The sequence below is a fragment of the Dipodomys merriami genome, unplaced genomic scaffold, assembly GCF_024711535.1.
Source record: "Dipodomys merriami isolate MVZ:Mamm:240054 unplaced genomic scaffold, mDipMer1.0.p SCAF_81, whole genome shotgun sequence".
Lineage (NCBI taxonomy): Eukaryota > Metazoa > Chordata > Mammalia > Rodentia > Heteromyidae > Dipodomys > Dipodomys merriami.
Window position 1 is genome coordinate 111,220 of NW_027206413.1, and position 23,554 is coordinate 134,773.

Here is a 23,554-nt window from a genome sequence, read left to right on the forward strand (position 1 = left end):
CGCCCCCGCCCTTCACAATCCCCACTCCTCGTAGATTCCTAGAATTTACAGGCGGGCGCGTGGCGTGGTGCTCCCGCTTTAAGTGCGGCTTAGCTCTGGAGGTGTCACGCCCGGGCCTCCCCGTGGCGGACGGAATGAAACCGGGCGGCCAAGAAGGAGAAAAGAGAACTAGTGAAATTTAAAAGGCACTTTCCCGTCGGTCCAGCCCACGGAGCGAGGCGCTGATTGGGAGATTCGAGGGGGCGTGTCCACGAATCCTCACCTGTGATTGGCTAGAGCTGCGACTCGCGCTTCTCCGCGGCGAGGGCCGCGCCGCCCGCCGGATTCCGCAGCTCCGGATTGGCTGCCTGTGGACCCGCAGCGGAGCTTCGGCGTGTAGCTGGGATCCCGCGGAATCCGAAGAGCCCGGAGGCGGCCGGGGGTGGGGGGGGGCAGAGGCTAAGCACCCCCAAAGTTGCTCCTGGAGGAGCCTCACAGAGACCCTTCCAGACTGAAATCCCACCGGGTGCGAGCACAAGGTTCCCGGGACCTCGTCCCGAATCTCTACCCGACCAGGGGCCTTGGGCCTCGAATACGCGACCGAGGCCTCCGTCCGGCCCAGCTGTGCGGCCGGGGTCCGCGGAGGCCGTGCGAGGGCCGCGGGGGGCCGTGCGGGGTCCGCGGGGGCTGCGGGGGGCCGCTCCGTGCCGCGGGGTCCGCGGAGGCCGTGCGAGGGCCGCGGGGGCCGCGGGGGGCTGTGCGGAGGCCGTGCGAGGGCCGCGGGGGCTGCGGGGGGGCTGCTCCGTGCCGCGGGGGGCCGTGCGGGGTCCGCGGAGGCCGTGCGGGGTCCGTGCGGGCCCCGGCGCCGCCTCGGACCTGACCCTGGGCGGGCGTTCCGGGCAGGACTAGCCCAGGAATGGCTTTTCCTTGTTCACCCCCACTGGGAGACGGAGCTGCCTCCGTGCCTTGACCTTGGGGGTCGGGGGACGTGCCCTGAACCGTGGCGTTCGTTTTAGTGGGAAAACGCGCTTAAGGTGAGTGCTGCTTACTGGGACGCGGAGAGACTCCGCACCGAGAGCCCGGCGCCCCTGAGCCCGGCGCCCCTGAGCCCGGCGCCCCTGAGCCCGGCGCCCCTGAGCCCGGCTCTGAGTCCAGCCCTGAGCCCGGCGCCCCTGAGCCCGGCCCTGAGTCCAGCCCTGAGCCCCTGAGCCCAGCCCTGAGCCCGGCGCCCCTGAGCCCAGCCCTGAGTCCAGCCCTGAGCCCCTGAGCCCAGCTCTGAGTCCAGCCCTGAGCCCGGCGCCCCTGAGCCCGGCGCCCCTGAGCCCGGCTCTGAGTCCAGCCCTGAGCCCCTGAGCCCAGCCCTGAGCCCGGCGCCCCTGAGCCCGGCCCTGAGCCCCTGAGCCCGGCTCTGAGTCCAGCCCTGAGCCCCTGAGCCCGGCGCCCCTGAGCCCGGCGCCCCTGAGCCCGGCTCTGAGTCCAGCCCTGAGCCCGGCGCCCCTGAGCCCGGCGCCCCTGAGCCTGGCTCTGAGTCCAGCCCTGAGCCCCTGAGCCCAGCCCTGAGCCCGGCGCCCCTGAGCCCAGCCCTGAGCCCAGCCCTGAGTCCAGCCCTGAGCCCCTGAGCCCAGCTCTGAGTCCAGCCCTGAGCCCGGCGCCCCTGAGCCCGGCGCCCCTGAGCCCGGCTCTGAGTCCAGCCCTGAGCCCCTGAGCCCGGCGCCCCTGAGCCCGGCTCTGAGTCCAGCCCTGAGCCCCTGAGCCCGGCGCCCCTGAGCCCGGCTCTGAGTCCAGCCCTGAGCCCGGCGCCCCTGAGCCCGGCGCCCCTGAGCCCGGCGCCCCTGAGCCCGGCTCTGAATCCAGCCCTGAGCCCCTGAGCCCGGCGCCCCTGAGCCCGGCGCCCCTGAGCCCGGCTCTGAGTCCAGCCCTGAGCCCGGCGCCCCTGAGCCCGGCGCCCCTGAGCCCGGCTCTGAGTCCAGCCCTGAGCCCCTGAGCCCGGCGCCCCTGAGCCCGGCGCCCCTGAGCCCGGCTCTGAGTCCAGCCCTGAGCCCGGCGCCCCTGAGCCCGGCTCTGAGCGTAGAACTAAGTAGAATGCGCTGTGAGGACACGTCGCTGCAAGTAAATCTCTGGTCCACAGTAACTGTTTGAACGGAGTTATTTTTCTAGTAGATGACAATAGAGTCCATTCGTCTCTATCCCCCTGCACGAGTCAGGTACTTACCTACCTCGAGGGCAGTGTCAAGTGACGAACTCGCAAGGAAACAAGGAGTAAGGAAAAGGAGATTATTTGGCCCTCTCTACCCTGTGGGGCACCTTCCTTACTCCAGGACCCATTCTAGTCCTAATCGTGTTTTAGCTAATCCTCAGTAGACCACTCCCCAAGAACCTGTGTTATAGTTCACATAAATTCAAACCTAGGACATTTGCCTCTTCCATCTCATGTCCCTCTCATACCATAATTGGTACCTGCCAAGTATGTCATTTCAATGTCTACACTGATATGTATGTAATGTGTAGTGATCAGATTTAGAGAATTGGCATAGTTATGACCAAATCTTTGTGTAGGGAACATTAAACATAAATTGTGAGCAGCTTAAGTTCCTGCCCTGATACACATCAGGAACTCTGATTGCTGATGGTTTAAAAAAAGAACAAGCAGATCTTAGAAAACCAGCCAACGGGCTCCAGGCCATCTCCATTGTCCTTTATCTCATATATAAATCACACTTAAAAGGAACAGGTGAAACCCGGCACTGATGGGTCAAGCCTGCAAGCCTAGCTACTCTGGAGGCTGAGAGCTGAGGAGCATGGTTTGAAGCCAGCTTATGAATAAAATAAAATCCATGAAACTCTCATCTCCAATTAACCAGTAAAAAACAAAAACAAAAAACTAGATGTAGTTCTATATCTATAATGGTTTCATGCTAGCTTTTGAGCAAAAGTAGCCTCAGGAGCAAAATTCCTTGAATTCACACCCCAGAACTGATCAAATAAAAGCACAAGGTAAAAACTGTCCAGTGTAGTGTGGTAGGTAGTATTTGATGAGCAATATTTGACTTTTTTTTTTTTTTAAGTCGGTTGTGGGCCTTGAACTCTGGGCCTGAGCACTGTCCCTCAGCTCTTTACCTCAAAGCTAGCACTCTACCACTTGAGCTACAGTGCCACTTCCAGTTTTCTGGTTGTTTACTGGAGATAAGAGTTTCATGGTCTTTCCTGCCCCGGCTGGCTTTGAATCACAATCCTCAGATCTCAGCCTCCTGAGTAGCTAGGATTACAGGTGTGAGCCACCGGCGCCCAGCTGACATATTTTGATTTATTAGAAAAACTGCTCCATTCAGTATTATAATATACTGATCGGTATATGTATTCCTTTTCTTGCCACTGTGATCAGATACCTAACAATTTAATGGAAGGAATTATTTATTTTGACTCAGTTATAGATATGTCCATCCCTATGGACAGAGTGGCAAAGCGTAGTTTATATAATGGTGGCCACAAAACAAAAGAGCAGACCTGTCCTAAGTGACTTGCTTTCTCCTGCTACATTCTATATATCCCAAAGATGTGCTTATGGGGGACATACCATTGAAAACGTAACAGTATATATCTAAGAATGATCTTAGAACAGCTGTTTCTCAATGACATTAAATGCTTCCAAAATAAAATCTGGTTATGTTAGTGAAATGAGCTCCCTTCCCATAGCTTAGCATGCATCTTCCCCTTTCCACAGCTTAGCATGCTCCTTTCCTAGACAACACTAGGCCCATGTAGTAAAGGCAGTAAATAATCAACCCCCTCTACCTTGGAATGGCAAGGGCAGCTACTACTATAGAAGGCAGCAAGAGCCCCTTAGAATGACTATCAGGTGGGCGGCTGCAGGACCCTTATCTACTACTTGGGCAGCAGCTATCAATCAATCCTAGCCTGCCATGATGAAGGCGGTGGTCCTCGCCTCCACACGGGGTCTCCGCCTCCTAACCTCTTGGTTATAAAAGGTCACCAGACACAATAGCTGGCACCACTTCTCTCTTGTGAGAAGGGGTCTTGCCTGTCCCTTTATTGTCAGTAAGCCTTTTCTTTGATCTTTGTACCCGGATGTCTACACAGTTTTCTGGCAGTCTAATTTACTCTAACAAAAGCTAGCCCAGGAAGGAACTTGTTTGTGACTCTTATCCAATTAACCACCAAAAAAGTATAGCTGTGGCTCTCATTGTAGAGTGCCAGCCTTGATCAGAAAAGCCTAGGGCTAGCACCCAGGCACTGAATTCAAGCCGCAGGCCTGGTGTGGGCACGAGTGTGTGCATGCACACACACATACGATACTATCATTTCAACATGTATCCAGAAGTTTTTAAATGAGCTACTTTACATGCTTCTTTTACCTAAGTCTTCAAAATTTGAGATGTATTTTACATTGGAGTGAAGAAATTAAAAAACAAATTCCCTGGAAGCCATTGAAAGATGTTTGAGGGAGATGAAAAGAAATTATCGGGCAAAAACATCAGTACTTAAAATCTTAAGTACATATGATTAAATGTTATTGTGGAAATACCACAATGAAACCCTTTTGTTCCGTCAGTTTATGCTAATCAAACTTTTTAAAGTCCCACATGTCAACACTGTTTCATTAAAGATTAAGTTTCCCCACATAACTTTGGGAACATGGTCAAACCATAAGACCAGGCTGCAAGAAAGATCACCTTGATGCCAGAAACACATTGAGTTCAAGTTCTGGTAGAAGTAAGCATCTAATAAAACTTTAAAAGTGTAAGGTTGAAAATCCGAAGTGCCAAGTGAAGTTAGGGTTCTAATTGCTGTGCCCTCCGTGCCTTCAAAACAATCCTCTCAGATCAACCTTTCCAAACCTTCATGGTATCCTTGCTTTGGTGCAAAAAGCTCCTATTGGTCTTAAGGCTTTAATCCTGAATCCTTAGCCTTCCACTCAAAGACTTATATAATCTAGTCGAGGTTTTAAGCTTAAGCCACCATTTCTTTCATGATTCAACCTTCTCACCAGAATACACTGAGTGCCGTGTACCCTGTGCCCTTGAGATACTAGTTTCATTTAATTTTAATTTAGTTATGTCTATCTCCAAGCAGTGTATAAATTCCTTCTGAGAGGTGTCATGTATTAATGAAATGATTTTTTAATTACAGAGACTCAATGTTTTGTCTTTATTTGTCTTTATTTGGTTTGTGTAATCATACTGAATTATAATCTGGTCAATAATTTAAATTCCTCAAAATATCAAGTCCTTAGGATGGGGAAGTTTTAGATGATTCACTGGAGCCTGGATAACCAGCTGTATCTTACTCTACCCATTGTCACATTAGCATTTTTGCATAGTGTTTCTGTTTGATTTGCAGTTGACTAATTGTTTCTGTGTTCCAGTTACCACTGCACAACCTGGAGAAATAAGGAGTTTGATAACATTGAGACAGATATTTGCCTCCTAGAAACTTAGTATTCTAGCAGGGATGTTTAACCTTTTACTAGGCTATATCCTTTTGGTAGTCTAGTGAACTTGAAGAGGTCTATCTTAGAATTTTTGTTAAATAAAATGCATAGATGATACAGGAAGCCACATATGCTGACATATAGCCATAAATATTACATCATATTGTGATATAGTAATTGTGCTTTTTATTAGTGAATGAATAATGAAATCTAGTTCCAGATTTACTAACTTCAGTAATCCCAAAATTGCACCATCCATGAAACAAAGCACTCGTGAACATCCCAATACCGTAATTCAGAGTTACAGATAATTACATTGGGGTACATAAGAACAAAGTCTTGAAAGCATCTAGAAAATGGCTTCCCAAAATGACTATAGTTTGAGCTGGCATTCCTGGTTTGCTCTATTAATAGTGTTAATAATAACATTACCGCCTTGCTTCTACATGTATTCTGGTTGTACGTAAGTAATATGGCCATCCTCAATGGTAGATGTGATGGAAAACAATCACAATTTAGCAATGGCAAAGACAAAAGTTGATCAAAGCATAACATAAAGTTCTCAGAAATCTTATTCAGGAATAAGTGGCAGTGAGATTAAACATACACGCGTGTGGTACTGTTAGTGATGAGGAGAATGAAAATGAAAATTAAATTGATATCTTACTCCATTTTGCATTGCTAGTGACTGTCAGCAAAGAACCCAAAAAGCGTTCGAGTTATTACCAGAGAAAATGGAAGGTAAGGCCTGGACTTGGATACCAAGCATAGTTCAAGACAGGAATGCCCTCCCAAACTAAGCTGTTTTTGTGTGGCCATTGGGAACATGCGGATCATTATTGCTATTTTCTTAGATGTAATAATACCATATGTGGTGAGTGACCTTAATTTGTGGCAATATATGGTGAAACATTTGAAGACATCTTTAAAAGGGTGCAGAAATAGAGGAGTAGATATGGGAAATGAACTTTTAATCCAGATAGAGAATATGCAGGCAGCCATGGCACAGTGGTGAAGGCTTGCTTCTCCTTGCTGGGACTTCACAAGTGGAGGAAGGCATCGCTCTTTGGCTTCCTTTATAACACATGAACTCCAGCTAAGAGGGCTCTGCCCATGACTTAACCACTTCCCAGTGGTCCACCTCCAAATGCCATTTTGAAAGTAGGATTTCAGTGTATATACTTGGTGTGGTGTGGGATGGGGAGAAACATTCACACTACAGCAGAAAGGACTTTACAAACAATTTAAAGAACAGGGAAGTTTCATCTGTGAGTAGCGTTTACATAATCTTGTAACATAAACACTCAAGTGTTTAACCAGAATCTTGACCTAACTACATCAGGAAAATAGGAAAATGGAAAATATTTATAGGTCTCCTGTAGGGCTTGTCAATCAGCAGGAAAGAAAACTAGAAAATCAGCTTGCATTGTAAGAAATAAAAAATGCCTACAATTTAAAAAATACAAAGAAATAATCATGAATATTACTTAGGACATTGAGGTAAATGTCAAAAAAACTGGGTATGAGAAGTGAGTTTTTTGAACAGGGAAAAAGAATGAGCTAACAGGAAACTACTAGGTTTCATAACCTCGTTAGAACTATTTCTTCTTTATGTGTTGGTACTGAGACTTGAACTCAGAACCTCAAGCTCTCCTTCAGCCTGTTCCATTCATAGCCCTCTACTACTTGAGCCACATCTCCAGTTCTACTATTTGCTTCTTACATGTACCTGTAACACTGAATGCTTGAAAGTTTAAAATGTCATAGTTATGAAGATGTTTATGAGTTGTGGTAAAATAGATTCATATTTTCAATTGCTTTTTCCTCCCATCTTATTTTATGCTTTTTGATATGGTGCAAAAGAAATCATCAGTGATGGTATATTTATCTTGTAGTTCTTCCGTTCAGTCACTACTCAAAATCTGAAAGAGAATTCGTTCAGATAATGCACAACACTTTGAGAGAGCAGTAGAGGCATGAAACAACTGAATTCTTTTCTTGCTGAGCGAAGTGTGTCGAGCTTGTAACCCTAACTACTTAGAGCAGGGAGGGCTGAAGATCAGAGCTGGAGGCCACCCTGGGCATCATCGTTCAAGAGACTCCATCTCAACAAATTGCTGTGCATGGGGACATACACCTACTACCCTGGCCGCATGGGAAGCAACAGAGTTGTGTATAGTGTCATGCACCTGTGATCCCACCTGACAGAATCACAGATGTGCACGGTGGAGGCCAGCCTGAGCATAGAAAGCAAGCCCCTACCCGGAAAATGACCAACACGAAAAGGAGCCAGAAGTGTTGCTCAACCGGAGGGCCTGCCTACCAGCCTTGAGGAAATGAGTCCAGTTGTCAGCTCAGCTGCCATTTCAGAAGGGAAAACAAAAGAGCATCCTTTCTTAAGGACGGTTCCTTCACGAATAACATAAAAGTGTTATAAGGAGCCTCACGTGTAATGTTTAAAAGGTATTTCTTCGTGCCTTCCCTGATATTTACATAGCTCTTTAGAACTACCTTTCTGATGGTCTATCAAGTTGGGCATCTCCCTGGATAATTGAGGAAGATTGGGCAATCCTCTGCCTCCGTTGTTTAGTAGTTATCCTGGCTTGAGGCCTGAATTGTGGCCATCGTTTTATGGTTCCAGTCACTTCTCTTCTTCATTTTGTGCAGGGAGATGACGTGCCATGACAGTGTACTGATCTGTAAATCCTTGGAAGAGCTCTGAGAAATGATAGCCAGGTCAACTGATATCGAAGATCTTTACATTCCCCTCTCATCACGCAACCATTCTACTGAGCTCAGTGTGAAAGTCCATTCCAGAGGCAAGCATTAAACACTGATCATCTCACATTCTACATAATTAAAGAAGTCTTACTATCTGTTCTCCTAGGAGGTTGGTGGCTGTTCAGAATAAAGCATTTCTATAGAAAGTTTCTGCAGGCCGGTTCAAAAGTGACTCTAAGTCTTTTCCTCTGGCAGAGCCTTTCTTCTAGATCCCTCCACCTTGTGAAATGTGTTATCACATGGATGGGTCATCACTATAGTGATACAGTGATTCTACCCTTCTCCCCAGCACTTAGCATCATCCCTGGCACCAACGAGCATTTGATCAAGCCCACGTGAGGAGGAAGAGGAGAAGGAGGACGAGGAAGAGGAGGACGCAGATGCCAATGGTTAAGAAAGTGGTATGTTTTAATTTCTTAGGCCTCTTCTGTATATAGAGTTAGAGCTTTAGGTATAGTTTTTCATTTAAAACCAAAAGTAAAAAGAAACTATAAGCAATATAATCTCCTGTATAGGAGCTATGAAATACAACGTTTAAAAAATGACTTTTTGGAAATATTTGGCCTATATTAGGATTATTGGTAATTTAGAGTTCAATATTCCAAGATAAAATTGGAAGGCATATTCCATTCTAAAAAGTTAGAAAGAAAAAAAAAATGCTTACTATTAAAGAATAGGGATGCAGAGGAGACCTTTGGTACTGTTAAACAGAATTTAAATTTTGTACTAAATTGCTTTTTAAGTAATTTTGGCTTGGTGGGGTTGGTGAGCAGAGCTTTTACCTATTCACTCGGTTTGACGTGCTGTGGAAGTTGAAGCTGGGCTTACCGCACTGTGTTGAAGATTTGAGAAGGCTCCAGGTGTCTGCGGCCACACATGATTATGGACGCTGAGTGGAAATATCAGCCTCTAAATACTGAACGGCTGTTGTAAGCCAAATGACCTCTTCCACGCACACTGGGAATGAGGTTCTGAGCCACGGAACACAACAGTATTTCACTGGTTTCAATGCTGCTTAGGAAAAATTCCAGATTCTTGGACTCAGTATGCCCATGGATGCTCCCCGGAAGTACCTGCTGCTGAATACTCCATGATTTCTTCTACCCGCTTGAATTTTGGCAGAGCACCTCAGTTTGAGGTGCTGAGCAATTTGAATGTACAAGCTCTTGACTGCAAGACTTCAGACCAAGATTTCAGGTTAGCTTTGCCCTATAGGACTATTGACGCTGATTGGAAACACCTGCTTCTAAATGCTTAAGGTTTTTCTTTTAGGATTTCCTTTTCTTTTCCCTTCCCCTCATCCGTGTAAATAACTGCTTCTGAGAACCACAGGCTTACACATACTAGCTTGAATTTGGGCAAAGCAACTCAGGTTGAACTGCTGAACAGTTTGACTCTGAAGAGCGCTGCAGCGGCTGCAAGCTTTCAGATAAAGCATTCAAGTTTGCTTTACCCCTAGGACAATGGACGCTCAAAAAATAAGTTAAAAATTTTGGCTTAAAAAAGTGGTTTAAATTTTCCTAGGACCTACTTGTAGGTTGAAATTTTGATTTCCATATATATTCCTATATAATTGTAAGTAACTATGTGCACTTTTCAGATGTATTTGAGGGAAATAAGTGGTAGAATATTTTTGAATTACTTTATTTAACTTATCTTCAATGTTGTTCATGTAGATTCGGTCTGAAGGACATAAAACATCTAATTAACGGTTTGCCTATTATTTTCTCACTTGTAAATGCACTTCTTTTCAATCTCACTCCTTGGTCAATTGCAGTCTCTCCTAAGAAGTCCGTCACCAAATCTTCCGTAAAATAGAATCTCCTGAAAAAGTACAGTTTCGTAGGACTACCCTATTACCATAGAACCAACATCTCCAGAAGAGCTCTGAGATCTGTGCTTAATGGTGGTTTTCATGGTTGGAATAGGTTGGAAACTATTCTAAACCATTCTTTCCCAGAGTCTTGAGCTACTATTTTGAAGCACTATTCACATATTTATTAATGTTTTTTAATCATACTTATTAATGGAATCCAGTGTCATAATGTCATACATGCATAGAGAGTTCTGAGCCATTATTTTTACAAGAGGGAAAACATTTTCATGGTACCATCTTTTAAAAACGTGGCTGCATAGAAACTTGTTCAACATTATGTTTATTATAATTTCATTTAATGCTCAAGTTCTGTTTGACAATTTGCATTTCTATTTTACAGCAAAATATATCATGTATATCATTCTGGGAACTATAACACCTGACATAATTATGTATCATGGGATATATGCCATATAGTTATGTCATCATTGTGCTGTATTTCTATCATAACAATGATAACTCCTAGTTATTCTTCCACGACTTTTTCCTCTACCAAGTAAATTCTGAGGCCAGAGTCTCATTTTCTATTTCATACATGTGTTCGCAGACCCAAACAGGTGCATACTATGTATTAAATACACATTTTTTGAGATGAGATAAATCAAGCTGTATATTTTTGACAAGAAGCTAATGATAATTGTATTACCCAACTCTTTCACTGTGCTGTTGCTTGGACAGCATTCTTTCTTCAGTCTATGAAGATCTGACTTCATGAAAGACTTTCACATAGCAAAGTAAATGGAAAAAACCAGATCTCTTTCCTCTAGTCCTCTCCTTTATGTATTCACTTTTCTTCTTTCTCGGCTTTTTTCCAGGTTCCCTCTGTTGACTCTGTTTTGTCCTTCCATGCCTAAAGTAATGGTTTTGTATCTGTATTTATAATATATAACCTACACTGTAAACTTCAGCGTGTCAGAAACTCTCAGCAGTGTTCTGGTACTGCTCAGAACATTAATAAAATAAACAGTGCACTCCAAGCTATAAATGGAGCCATTGCAAAATAAAAGTGGGACCTTTCTCTAGAGGAAAGTAATTTACAACAGATACTTGGTAGCAATGAATCAAGGAGCCTTTCTATACAGCCTAAAATAGCCCTGGATCTGAACATGCATGGACTATTGGGCCTACGGCATCAAATACATATATAGCAGATGATAATTATTAATTGATAGTTAAATGTGGAAAGAAGAAAGGGAAGGAGGAGGAGAAAGGTGAGCGAGGGGGAAGAGAGGGGAGAGATGTTTATATCAGAGTTCTTTCATCTCAAATTCCCAAGTTATCAATTGTCCTAAGTTTGACATGTGAACGACAAGGATTATATCTCAGTGCTTTTTAAGGTTTTTGTCTGGAATGGATATCGCAAAGCCTACGTTTTTTTCTATGATGACAGATACGTCTTTATTAAGAAGCAAAATTAGAAATTCCAAATGTATTTCTCATAGTCACAGTTTATTAATAGAATCTATTACGAGACTATAAACATGTGCATGAACATCATAAGAAAGTAAAGCCTAATAAATAAATTAATATACTAGGGGTTCTGTTTGCTTCTTGAAGGCTTTGGTATATTATGGACTGCAGTATGAAATTAGACTCAGTCATTGAGGTGGAGTTTAGGAAATGTTCTCCTTTCAGGAAAAGGCTAGAGAGGGAAAAGTGGAAGAGTGTAAGCTACTCAGTTATACCCTGAGCCAAAAGTAGCAGCACTTGTGAAGTTAAATGCAATCTAGTGGGTGGCTATTGTGTGGATCAAAAATCCTTCTAAGACCCATGAATTAGAGGCTGGGTCCTTAGTGTTGTTGGAAAATGGTGAAATCTTTTCAGAGATGGGACCAATCAGAGACTCTTTGGTCAGTGAAGGGGCTGTGGAACCCTGGACCCTCTTCTTTCTCCTCTCTGCCTCCAAGTCACCAGGAGATGCTCAGTGGGCTCCCAACGCACTCCTCAGGATGGGCTGCCTGCCACCGGCCCCAAACCAAAGGCGCTACCGACTGGACAGAAACCTGGGAACTCAGGAGTCACAATGAACCTTTCCACTTCTTTTTTTTTTTTTTTAATTTTTTTTGGGTCCAGTCATGGGGCCTGAACTCTGGGCCTGGGCACTGTCCCTCAGCTCTTCAGCTCAAGGCTAGCGCTCTACCACTTGAGCCACAGCGCCACTTCTGGCTTTTTTCTTTTTGCTTATGTGGTGCTGAGGAATCGAACCCAGGGCCTCAGGCATGCAAGGCAAGCGCTTTAACCACTGAGCCATCTTCCCAGCCCCCCTTTCCACTTCTTGAGTAAATTATCTGAGATATTTTGTTACAGAAATGGAAAACTGACCAATACTTTGGATATTTGGGCATTTGGGATGTACAATCTCTGTCTCTCTCTCTCTGTCTCAGTCTCTGTCTGTCTGTCTCTCTCTCTGTCTGCAGGTTTGTCTTTCTAAATAAAAAAGGAAGTGTTTATAATGCTAAATTGGACTTTGAGTGGTCTTGGTGAGTTTCTAGCATCAGCAAGACTAACAGTTGCTTATAAAACTCAGAGACATAATCAGCATGGGAGAGAATCTGAGGAAAATGGCCTTTTCTAACGTGCACAAGCAGTACGGGAAGGGGACATCTTACTTCCATCACTTATCTCTACTATTCTCTCCATTTCTTACCTCTTCCAGATGCTCTTAGCCATGCCAACCATCTGGCTTCAACTTTACCAGGACACACCCAGCCTTTTCAGAGCTCACTAAATGTTACCAAGACCATCGGTCACATTTCCATGCCCAGTGTTTTCATGATGAGGGTTGAACTGTTGCTTGACGCAGGGTAAGTGCCGCAAGTGTTCAGAGGACAAAGGGAGGATGAAGCAAAGGAGCTGCTAAAGGAAATCAGGGAAGAGGAGGCGTGGGCCTGAGCCTTGACAGGCAGGTGCATGGTCCCTTGGCAGCCGTAGCACACGTACAGATACTGAATTCAGCAGAGTAGGAAAGGTATGCCATCTGAAACAGAGGATAGCCTTATTTACTGTGGGGAAAGGAAGGAATCAATTTATCTGGAGAAATGGCTACACAGATTTTAGAGGGATGCAGTACACAAAGCTTAAAAATTAATCTGGGGCACATTTCCTGCAGTCCTTGAGAACCCTCCCCCTCTCTACCCCAGCATTACCACCCTCCTCCTTGGCCTGGAGTGACGCCTTTGTGCCCCAGCAAGAAGCCAATCTGGATTCTCAGTTTAATCTTGCAAAATACATCTAATGAATCTCTCACCTCTTGAAGCTGACAGATGATTACTGTGCTAGAGAAGAGCTAATTTGCTTGACAGATGAGCAGTTTCCCTTGCAGAAGAAATTAGTCATCAGAGAACCAGAAAACCCAAAGAAACCCCACGCCAAGCTCCTCAGAGGCCTTAGACATTATTCCTTTAATATGAATATTCTGACAACATGAGAAACCTGTGAGAGGCTAGATGTGAAACATTAGAAACCAGATGAAAAGATGTGGGAGATACGGAAGTAGGAGAACGCAAATAAGCCGTGGGGGGGGGGGACAAATAGAGAAGAGATGGAGAGAGATGAGAAATAGAGGAAAGGAAGTGCATACGGAATGTGGCAAAGGCTAGGGTTGTTCATCAGGGAAACATGAAGCCATCGTTCTGTCTTCTTGCATATTCTAAGAAAAGGAATCTGAAGAATTGACCCAGGGGACAAGGAGGCTTCATGACCAACGGAAGAGCTACAGATGCTTTGTTCCATTTTATTGATTTTTACAGGCAGCAGTAGGTGGATAGGTTTTATGGCTTTTTTTTTTGCTTGCTGTAAAGAATAGAGGAAATCATATAAAATGTAAAAGCTAGAAGCAGAATTGTGACAGGAGCAATAACCGATACAAGTAAAACATCAGCAGAAACAAAGCCTGGTCCCACACCTTGCTGTTGCAGTTGCTTAAGAAGCTGAGAATGCATAATTAGGAAGCAGTCCCTGGCCTGTTCTGTTTGCACCAGAGATGACTGGGGAGGGTCAGGGCTAGACGAAATGATTCTTCCTCAGCCCAGTTGCTCTGTTCTTGTTTTGTTTAACCACATAGACATGATCAGAGCGAGCGTAAAAGGAGAGGTAATGGAATCATGATGGACCACAGTCGTCATTATTATTATTATTATTATTATTATCGATAAGTAGTTGTGCACAGAGATCTCGCTGATGTGCTCTAAAGACAGTGATGGTCCTGGGAAGGGAATTCATGAAGAGAAATTAGTTTTAGTCTTAGAGCCATGTGTTTAGGGGCAATGGATTTTTGCTCTTTAATAATTCACTTGCTATTTCTATTTTAATTTTGGGTTAAACATAGCAGGAAGTTTCTAGTCTATGTTTCCCTTGAAGAACCTTAATATGTGCCAAAAGATACTGCCTGTGACACTAGCAAATAACATTGATTAGGACAGCTGTGCAGAAGGAATAATTATCTTCAGGCTCCACATGGCAACATGACCCTTTGATATCACTGTGTGACAACACTTCTTCAAAGACACATCTGCCTTCAAATGCAGGCCACGAGGCACTGGTGATGAGTAAATACAATTCCAGGGGCAGGGAGCTACACTGAACACTCAGAATCTTGCAGCTCAGAGCTGCCGTGTTTCACATTTCACACTTCTCTGAACCAGTGAGCTTGTTCACACACACACACACACACACACACACACAGCAGAACAAACAGAAGGTTTTTACATATGCCTCCTAACTATTCAAGTTCTTGATTATTCTATTTCTAGGCACAGCAGGTGTTGTTGTTTTTTTCTTTTTCTGTTCATAAAATTAACAAGGAAGGAATATTTTCCTTCCCACTCTCAACCTGATTCATTACCATTTACTATCAAAATGTTGCTGCTACTCATTGATGAAATCAAGACCGGAGGATCAAGCTGGGCATCGATGGCTCAAGCCTGTAATCCTAGCTACTCAGAAAGTCTGATCTCCAATCAATCACCTAAAAGATGGAAGTGGTGGTGTAGTACAAGTGGTAGAGCGCTAGCTTTGAGAAAAGAAAAACAAAAAACAAAAAACTAAGGGTACCACCCAGACCCTAAGTTCAAGCCCCAGGATTGAGGAATAAGAAAGGAGAGAGAGAGGCAGGGAGGGAGGAGGAAAGAGAGAGAAAGAAAGGAGGAGGAGGAGTATTGTGTGGAGGTGGAGGGGAGAGAGGAAGGGAGAAAAAGAGAGGGAGGGAGAGGGGGGAGGGAGAGAAAACAGGAGGATCAGAGAAAGAAAGGTGGAACGTGGTATCAGCAAAGTGTGGACTAGACTGTCAGACATTGGCTCCCTGCTGGCCTCAGGCCCACAAAATGAGAATGGTACGTCTTCTCTGGAGCTGGGATGAGAATTAGTGGGGAGGAAAACAACAACAAAAACACTTGAAAACTATCTACTAGGACTAGTTTTAGTCCCAGAAGCAGTTCTCCTGCTCTAGAACTGTCTGGTGTCTGGTACCTATTGGTGGAGGCGAAGAGAAAGCTCTTTTGAGTATTTTCAACATCTCAGGCTAAGCTCTGCACATGTAATGAATTAGACATTAGTGTTATTCTTTAAGTCTAGATTTCTTCCATTCCGTGTTTCCTTGGTTCCAAGACACCTTCCCTATGCTGATAACTCTTACAGTCTACCCCTAAGTGTTCTGTGACTGCTTGCTACACGACTAGTGCTTCAGTTGTGGGAAGTATGCCAATCCCTTTAACTCACATGAACTAAGAGAGGCAAGTTGAACATATGATGGCTATATTTTTGGAGGGTCTAAATGTCACCATTCTCCCCCGGGCTAGAGAGGAAGCAAAGCCTTCCTGTACACCAACGGTGGAAGAGGAAATGATAACGCAAAGCGTTGTGTCAGCGGGCCAGGTGGAACTGTGGTTTCCTTCCCCTCGGCCTCCCTGGAGCTGCTGCCGGTGGGACTCCCGCCGAGCTCTTCCAGAATACTCCGCAGGAAGGCGAGTCTGGAGCAAGCGGAGCCTTGCTGGCCTAAACAAACCTGTTAGGAATGCTTTCCTACTATTTTACTTAAGGAAGAGGCAAGTGTAATCTTAAAATATATACCCAGAAATACCCAGATGATCTCTTAAGGATATACCCAGAAATATAAACTAATCACATACCTATATTTGTTTACCAAGAAGGAAATGAGGAACCAGAAATAATTACAAATGCAAACAAGTTCACTATTTAACACCATAGCCAGAACATTTCAGCCTGAAATGAATGAAAGGGTCTCTTTCTATTACTAGTTGTGAGTCGTAGATGTGAGTAAAATTTCTCATGTCTCTGTGTTTCACGTTCTCAGTTTGCAAAAGAATCCATCACACTTCCACGGTAGATCTGTATTACTGGTTTCTACCATTACCAGTCCTTCCTAGGCCTGGCTGTGTTTCTGATCCTTGAAATGGAAAGATTCCAGGGTATGTGAACTAACCATTCAGAGATGACTAATTCCTCCTATGAAAGGAGCAGTATAAATATTTTACAGAACAGAGACAAATACTGTTGTATTGCTTAATCATTTTCTATAAAATAATTAGAATGACAAGTGATGCTGTTGTTAACTCTACTTGACAGGGCGTGTTACTCATGAGAAGAATAACTTAATATTTGTTAACTGCTTCCTGTGTGAAGTCTGCTTTAAGACTATTTCAAACAAAATTATATCCTAATCATTAAACCCAGTGCCCATTGTTTTTTCTTTTTTTAATGTTGCAAGTTAACTTACCCTTACTATATTTATAAACAGAGCCCTTTGTTTCTTAGGAAATTTTAACCCATGAATTGCAAGTTTCCATTGCTGTGTGTGTGTGTGTGTGTGTGTGTGTGTGTGTGTGTGTGTGTGTGTGTGTGTGTGTGTGTGTGTGTGTGTGTGTGTGTGTGTGTCTTTAACCTTAACTTCCATTTTCCACAACTGTCTTCCCCATCTGCTCACCTATAGTCTATCTGCCCTGTCTTATTAGGGGAAAAAAGTCCTTCTAGCCTCATACTTCCTCTAAAATAAAAACGAAATCCATTTCTTTCCTCTCCCTCAAACCTCTTTTACAAGATTTAGAGGCAAATAGCCCAGTAGTTAAGAGTTGAACAGACCTGATTTGTAAGCTAGTAATGTAATGTAGTAAATCAGCTTACATAAATTACTCTTCAGTCTGTGTTGCAATTTGCTCAACTGTCAAATGAAATAATATCCCTATTTCACAGGCTACCTTTAAGGAGATAATGCATGGGAAATGTTGAAACATATCCTGTCCCCGATAAACATTAGCTATCACTATTATAACCCCGTCTCCATGTCCTGACTGTCCGCATTTATGCTCAGCATTCTGCAAGCCTTTCCTCGTCCCATTCTTCCCAGATCACCATTTGTAACCACGAAACCCAGCCCTTCTCAGTGTGCCAACCCTGTCTTCACCGTTCGTCCTAATAACTCACCATCTCTCTCATTCCTTGACTTACATGATTCTCTTCTGCATTCTCTCCATTTCTCTCTCTTGTCTAGCTCTATTTTCTTGAAAGCAGCAGATTCTAGGTTCACAGGTTCTGTTCCTCAAACATACCAGTTTGAGTACAATGCACCTTGTTTTCCAGAAGTTTTACCCATTTTATTTATACATTGCACAAAGATTAACTGAAACCAAAGACTCACAGAGATAAACTACGGTTTGCACAATGAACCCCTTTCCCACAGCTGGTATGAATATCTATTTCTTTACTACTTCCTGAGTTCATCTGGATTATGCAATGTATCCCGATCATGATTACCCCAAATAGTCACTATTATCAGGCTTAGACTTGAGCCATAGAAGATGCTAGAAAGAAGACTCAAGTTTGGTAATGCACTGATCACAACTGAGCTACAGCTACATTTTACAGTCTTCTGTGTAGAATCACCACCGTGCTTAGTAGACATTGCTGCAGAGAGTACACAGCTTATTTTATATTTATTTTATTCTGTCTTCCCATGGTCCCCGGCTCTTCCATTACAAGTTGCTCTGTCACTGCCCATCCATCTCCCTTTCCCCAGAGGTCTCTTTAAATTTTTATTTCTCTTAAAAATCTCAGGGTAACCTAGATTTTTTTTTAACTTTCTCAACCCCATGGATTCAGAGCATGAAATCCAAAATGTCTCCAAAGCAGGCAAGGTTCCCTGTGATGCTGGGTGGTCTGTTGTTTAGGAAACCTGGCCCCGTGCATCTTGCCCAGGACTGCAATCATTATTCATCCTTTGTTCAAACATGTCTTTCAGGCTCCTGGATTAATTTTTATCCTGACATAACGGATGAGCAAAGAGCTCTTTCTCTCCCCCCTCCCATCTGTGTTGTGAACTCTTTCTTTCTGAAACATCTCCTACCAGGGTAGTCGTCCATCTTCTGAAATTTTCCTCATAAACCGGAACTACGCCTTTTTCATCTTTGAAGCCCATTGCCCTTCATGAGATAGACAGTTGATAAATGTTTAATGTTCTGGCAGAAGCAGAAAAATGTGCTTTAAGGTACTCCAGAACAGAGAGGTCCTGTTCCCGCTTGCGGATGCTAATGACTGCCTGAGGCCACATCCGGTCACTGAAATTGCCTCTCTCATAGAGTTTTAGTATTACTCTCCAATACATCCATGTATCGATCCACGTTTCTAGATAGATAGATAGATTTCAACATAGGAATAAGTCATTAAGATTCCAACACTGCAAACTGAACTCCTCAGGATGCCATCTTCCTGGGAAATGCATGCACGTACCTGAGGTATTCATTCTACATCTCAGTCACTGTCTTAAATTTTTCCTTAAATTTTAGATGAACTTGTTTTATTAAATTCAGGTTGTTGGATCTATTTAGAATACATACTTGGAAACCATAAACTTCTCCAGTAGTCTAGCGCAATCCCCAACACTGAAGGTAGAAAAATACCTTGATGTGAGTGTCCTTCACACTTTTCCCGGTGTAGGCCACGTCCTCAGTAACCGTTGAGGAAATGAGCACACGTTGCAGTCTTTGTGGAGATGGACTCTCCACAGACCCCCAGTGAGCTATCTAAGCAACTGTGTTTGACCTTTGCCTTATAACACTGGAACCTAAATGTAAGATAATTATAATTTTTGTTTAGAAAAACCAAGAGAGACTCAATGGTAAACTTGGGGGCATTTGATTAGAACACCAAAAAGGTTCAATCTCCAGCAAAGATCATGACTGCACATACACTTAGGCACAACTCTGACTCGAAAACCCGTATTTTGTGTTAATCCCCAGATAATTGATGGAAGTGCCTACCTATAAGGAAGTTGATGATGGCAAACTGTCATGCTTTGAGATTGCTAAGTATTTTCTTCCTGAGAAGAATTAGGCCACTTTAGTTGGTATATCACTTGCCACCTTGCCAGGAAGTGAGGGGCGTGGGGAATAGTATTTTCTTGAATTACGTTAGGGCCTATTTGCGTTTAATCTGTAATCGTCAGAGAAGTCAGTGGCGAAAAGGAGGCTTAGGTCTCAGCCCAATATAGACAATTCAAATTGCATGAAAATCAACACAGGCATGTTTGTCTTTCATAGGAAAAATGTCCCCAAGGAACAAGAAGAAGCTGTCCTGTATTTGATTTCTCAACAAGGAAGTTTAGAGAAGATTCCTTGGAGTCAAATCCTGAATAGCCGAAAACCAGCACCTGTGAGGCAAAGAGAACTCAGAGAAGTTGGCAACCTCTGGTCCCGGTCCTGCCATGGTGGGTGGAGGCCAGGGGTCGGTTAGCAGACCGGCAGGCTGGAGGCCGGGGGTGGGTTAGCAGACCGGTGGGTTGGAGGCTGGGGGCTGGAGGCCGGGAGTGGGTTAGCAGACCGGTGGGCTGGAGGCCGGGGGTCGGTTAGCAGACCGGTGGGCTGGAGGCCGGGGGTCGGTTAGCAGACCGGTGGGCTGGAGGCCGGGGGTGGGTTAGCTGACCGATGGGCTGGAGGCCGGGGGTGGGTTAGCAGACCGGTGGGCTGGAGGCCGGGGGCTGGAGGCTGGGAGTGGGTTAGCAGACCGGTGGGCTGGAGGCTGGGGGTGGGTTAGCAGACCAGTGGGCTGGAGGCCTGGGGTCGGTTAGCAGACCGGTGGGCTGGAGGCCGGGGGTGGGTTAGCTGACCGGCGGGCTGGAGGCCGGGGGCTGGAGGCCGGGGGTGGGTTAGCTGACCGGCGGGCTGGAGGCCGGGGGCTGGAGGCTGGGGGTGGGTAGCTGACCGGCGGGCTGGAGGCCAGGGGTCGGTTAGCTGACCGGCGGGCTGGAGGCTGGGGGTCGGTTAGCAGACCGGTGGGCTGGAGGCCAGGGGTCGGTTAGCAGACCACAGGCTATAAGTGTACTCAGCTCTGTCAGGTAGAAGGAGGACCTTATATCCAGGAAAAGTTAGAAGAGGAAAGAAAGTAATTATTAAGTGTTCAGTTATTTCAGAATCTTTCTATTTCAGAGTCTTTCTTAATAATGACTGGTCTAGATGCAGGTTGGAAGAATAGCTTTCAATTTGCTGCTAGATATTATGGACGACTTCCATTAAATCAAAGTTGGTAGGTGCTAACTTACCAACCACTGGAAACCCAGACCCAGAGTATACACTTTGTCTGATATTTTATAACCTCCTTTAAATGTTAAGAATCCCACTTGATTCAAATACAGCTAAGATTGACTTATCAATCATGACACCATACAACTTGTCTTAATGTGAACAAGACAGACACAATAGAGGTCTTGGTCCAATCAGTGGGAGTAATATATAGGTAGTACCGGGGTTTGAACTCATGACCCTGAGCTTGCTAAGCAGGTGGTCTATCACTTGAGCTGTGCTCCCAGCCCAGTGCTAGGAGACATCAATTGGCCTCACAAAGGGTGAAGAGGTTCAGTATGATTAGTAATTTCTTGACAAGCTCAGCTGACCATGAAGAGGTCAACAGTCGGGCTGCCTTCCAGCCCCGCTTTGGACACCTCAGGAAGAGCAGTAACTGACCCTTGCATCTGACCTTCCTGAGTAGAATGGTCTCCCAGGAACTCTAGGACAGGAGGTCCGGTGGCCCACAGGGGACTTGGAAGGAATAAAGGCAAGAGCTGGAAGTTGAAAACATTTGTGGGCCATTGAGCTGCTCCCGCTAAAGGTCATGCTCACGGTCCAGGATTCTGTATCCTGCCTTGATTATCTATCATGTCTCGGTGCTGATGGGGTAGAGGAATTGGAGACTTCAGAAGAGTAAGAGAATAAACCTGTATTACAGTAGAAAACCGCTTTAAAACCCATATATTATTTGGCTCTGCCTTACTTCTTAGGCATAATGATCTCATGTTCATCAGTGAGAAATACCTGTAAGACTAAAAGAGAGTATTTAACTGGTCCATTCCAGTCCGTATTAGGAAGGACTGAGAGTTGAAGTGGTTTTGAGTATAATCACTATTGATGGCTGTGAAGAGATAAACATCTACACCGCTTTTCTGAGTGAGAAATGGAAGCTTCCTTTTCTCCAGAAAGGACAGCAAAGCCTAAATGGAGCCACTCCACTTCAGCCCAGTACCCGCCTGGCTCGCTCGGGGATGAGTAAGGTAGCCTCGGGGTCTCGGGAACATGGAGAGGCTGCTATTTCTCTGCCTCGCAGAATTTCTGAGAAGATGAAAATGCATCAGCTTAGTGTGTCCCAAGACCTTCAAAATTCAATAAATCAGACTCCATGTAAGTGAAGGATATAAGTTCTCATCGACATCATAGTCTATATCCTATAGCATACCAGTAGATGACTAGTGCTTTCTCACCTATCACTACAGGGCTGCATACGTAAAGACACTTGCTGGTCATTTTGGTATTCACTTCTGGCCCACCTCTCGTCTGATTTCTTTCTGTGCTTATGAGGTTAAGCCAGCCTAGCATCCGCTGAACCTCCCTGACAGCCTTTCATTCTCCGCTCCCGTGGTCTCCCCTGCAGCTTCCTCCCCTGCTCCTGCCTGCAGCCCTCCAAAGTCGAACTCGGGCTTCCCACCCTTGCTCTTTTTCTGACTCAGCACACACTGTCAACAAGCGTCTGTTGAGACCATACACACAGTCCGGCAGGCTGTGAGCATCGGTGCCCTGGAAAAGGACACTGTCCCTGTTTTTAAGAAGCACACAGTCTCCTTCAGCTTCAGTGACTTTTGAGCTTTCTTCATGATGACGGTATAGTCGGAGGCATACTTCAGACCATAATCCTTAATATATACACATATAGGGTGCGCATGTTTAAAACATGTTTATATTGTTCCATAATGCAATACTGCTCGTACAGGTGCTGACTTCTGCTATTCTCCATCTCATTTTAAGGGATGCTCATTGTAACTTACTACTGTCACCTGACAGTCAGCTGACGAGTCTCCACCTGGAACTTTAAAGGCTGCTCTTGCCAAGATGCCAGCAGTGAACAACCACCTAAATATGTAACCACACTATTGTGTCAGAATCCTATGCTCTACTTCTCTTTATTGTCCACCGTTGTGTCTTTGAGACTCCTGTTACCTCGTCAGTGAAAGGCTCTCTGGTGAGAAGAACTATGATCCCTCATTTCCGATAGCCCACTCCCCACAGAGAAGGTAATGAAGATATTCTTGTTGATGATAACAATATATTGTTGTCAGTGATTATGCCAGTTCAAGTCCTCAGAGGATGAAAGAGGAGATTAGCTGTGTAAAACTGATTGTGGTCCACACCCAGGAATGATAGAAGGTAATGGGGTAGAGGAAGATGGAGACAGCTTGCAATCTGCCGTGCAGAACTGAAGACGGAAGGTTCCAGAAAAGCCGGGAGAAAGAAAGGTTAAGAAGACCACTGCATTTCAACACAGACTCGGCCAAACCGATAGGCTGTCCTCACAACAAAGTCGCCGACGGGAAGAGGCCCGTGTGTCAACGGGATGCGCCTGCATATGTCCCCTTTTTGGTCCCTCGGTGTCTGGGGGTCACCTGCAGGAAGAAGGACTCAGTGAGAGCGATGGTGGGTGCAGAGCGGGCAGCGGGGCTGGCAGGCGGGCAGCGGGGCTGGCAGGCGGGCACAGCCCTGCAGAGGTCTGAGCGGGCAGCAGGCTGGCAGGCGGGCACAGCCCTGCAGAGGTCTGAGCGGGCAGCAGGCTGTCAGGCGGGCACAGCCCCTGCAGAGGTCTGAGTGGGCAGCGGGGCTGGCAGGCGGGCGCAGCCCCTGCAGAGGTCTGAGCGGGCAGCAGGCTGTCAGGCGGGCGGGCGCAGCCCTGCAGAGGTCTGAGCGGGCAGCAGGCTGTCAGGCGGGCGGGCGCAGCCCTGCAGAGGTCTGAGTGGGCCTGCTCAGGTCACTGAAAAGATCGTAGCATTGCTCCCATGAGCGAGGCTTGCCCTAACTAGCAGCAGGTGGTAGAAACAATTCTAGGTATCTTCGGGTCACCTTCCTGCTTTTGTGTGTGTTCTTCCCCCTGGTAGCACTCTTCTGCTCAAGGATGAGGTCCTCTCTTCAGCCATCAGCCCATCA

The 23,554-nt window shown here is 45.4% G+C and overlaps 2 long non-coding RNA genes across 2 annotated transcripts; both read left to right on the plus strand.

Annotated features, from left to right (window-relative positions):
- The first annotated feature begins 898 nt into the window (after nucleotides 1–898).
- LOC138819672 (uncharacterized) lies at nucleotides 899–8,425 on the plus strand. The gene is made up of 3 exons (XR_011369569.1): nucleotides 899–1,013; nucleotides 8,096–8,318; nucleotides 8,405–8,425. It is a non-coding gene; the product is annotated as an uncharacterized lncRNA (long non-coding RNA).
- Nucleotides 8,426–8,523: 98 nt separating this feature from the next.
- LOC138819671 (uncharacterized) lies at nucleotides 8,524–19,791 on the plus strand. The gene is made up of 3 exons (XR_011369568.1): nucleotides 8,524–8,610; nucleotides 12,742–12,889; nucleotides 19,634–19,791. It is a non-coding gene; the product is annotated as an uncharacterized lncRNA (long non-coding RNA).
- Nucleotides 19,792–23,554: the final 3,763 nt, after the last annotated feature.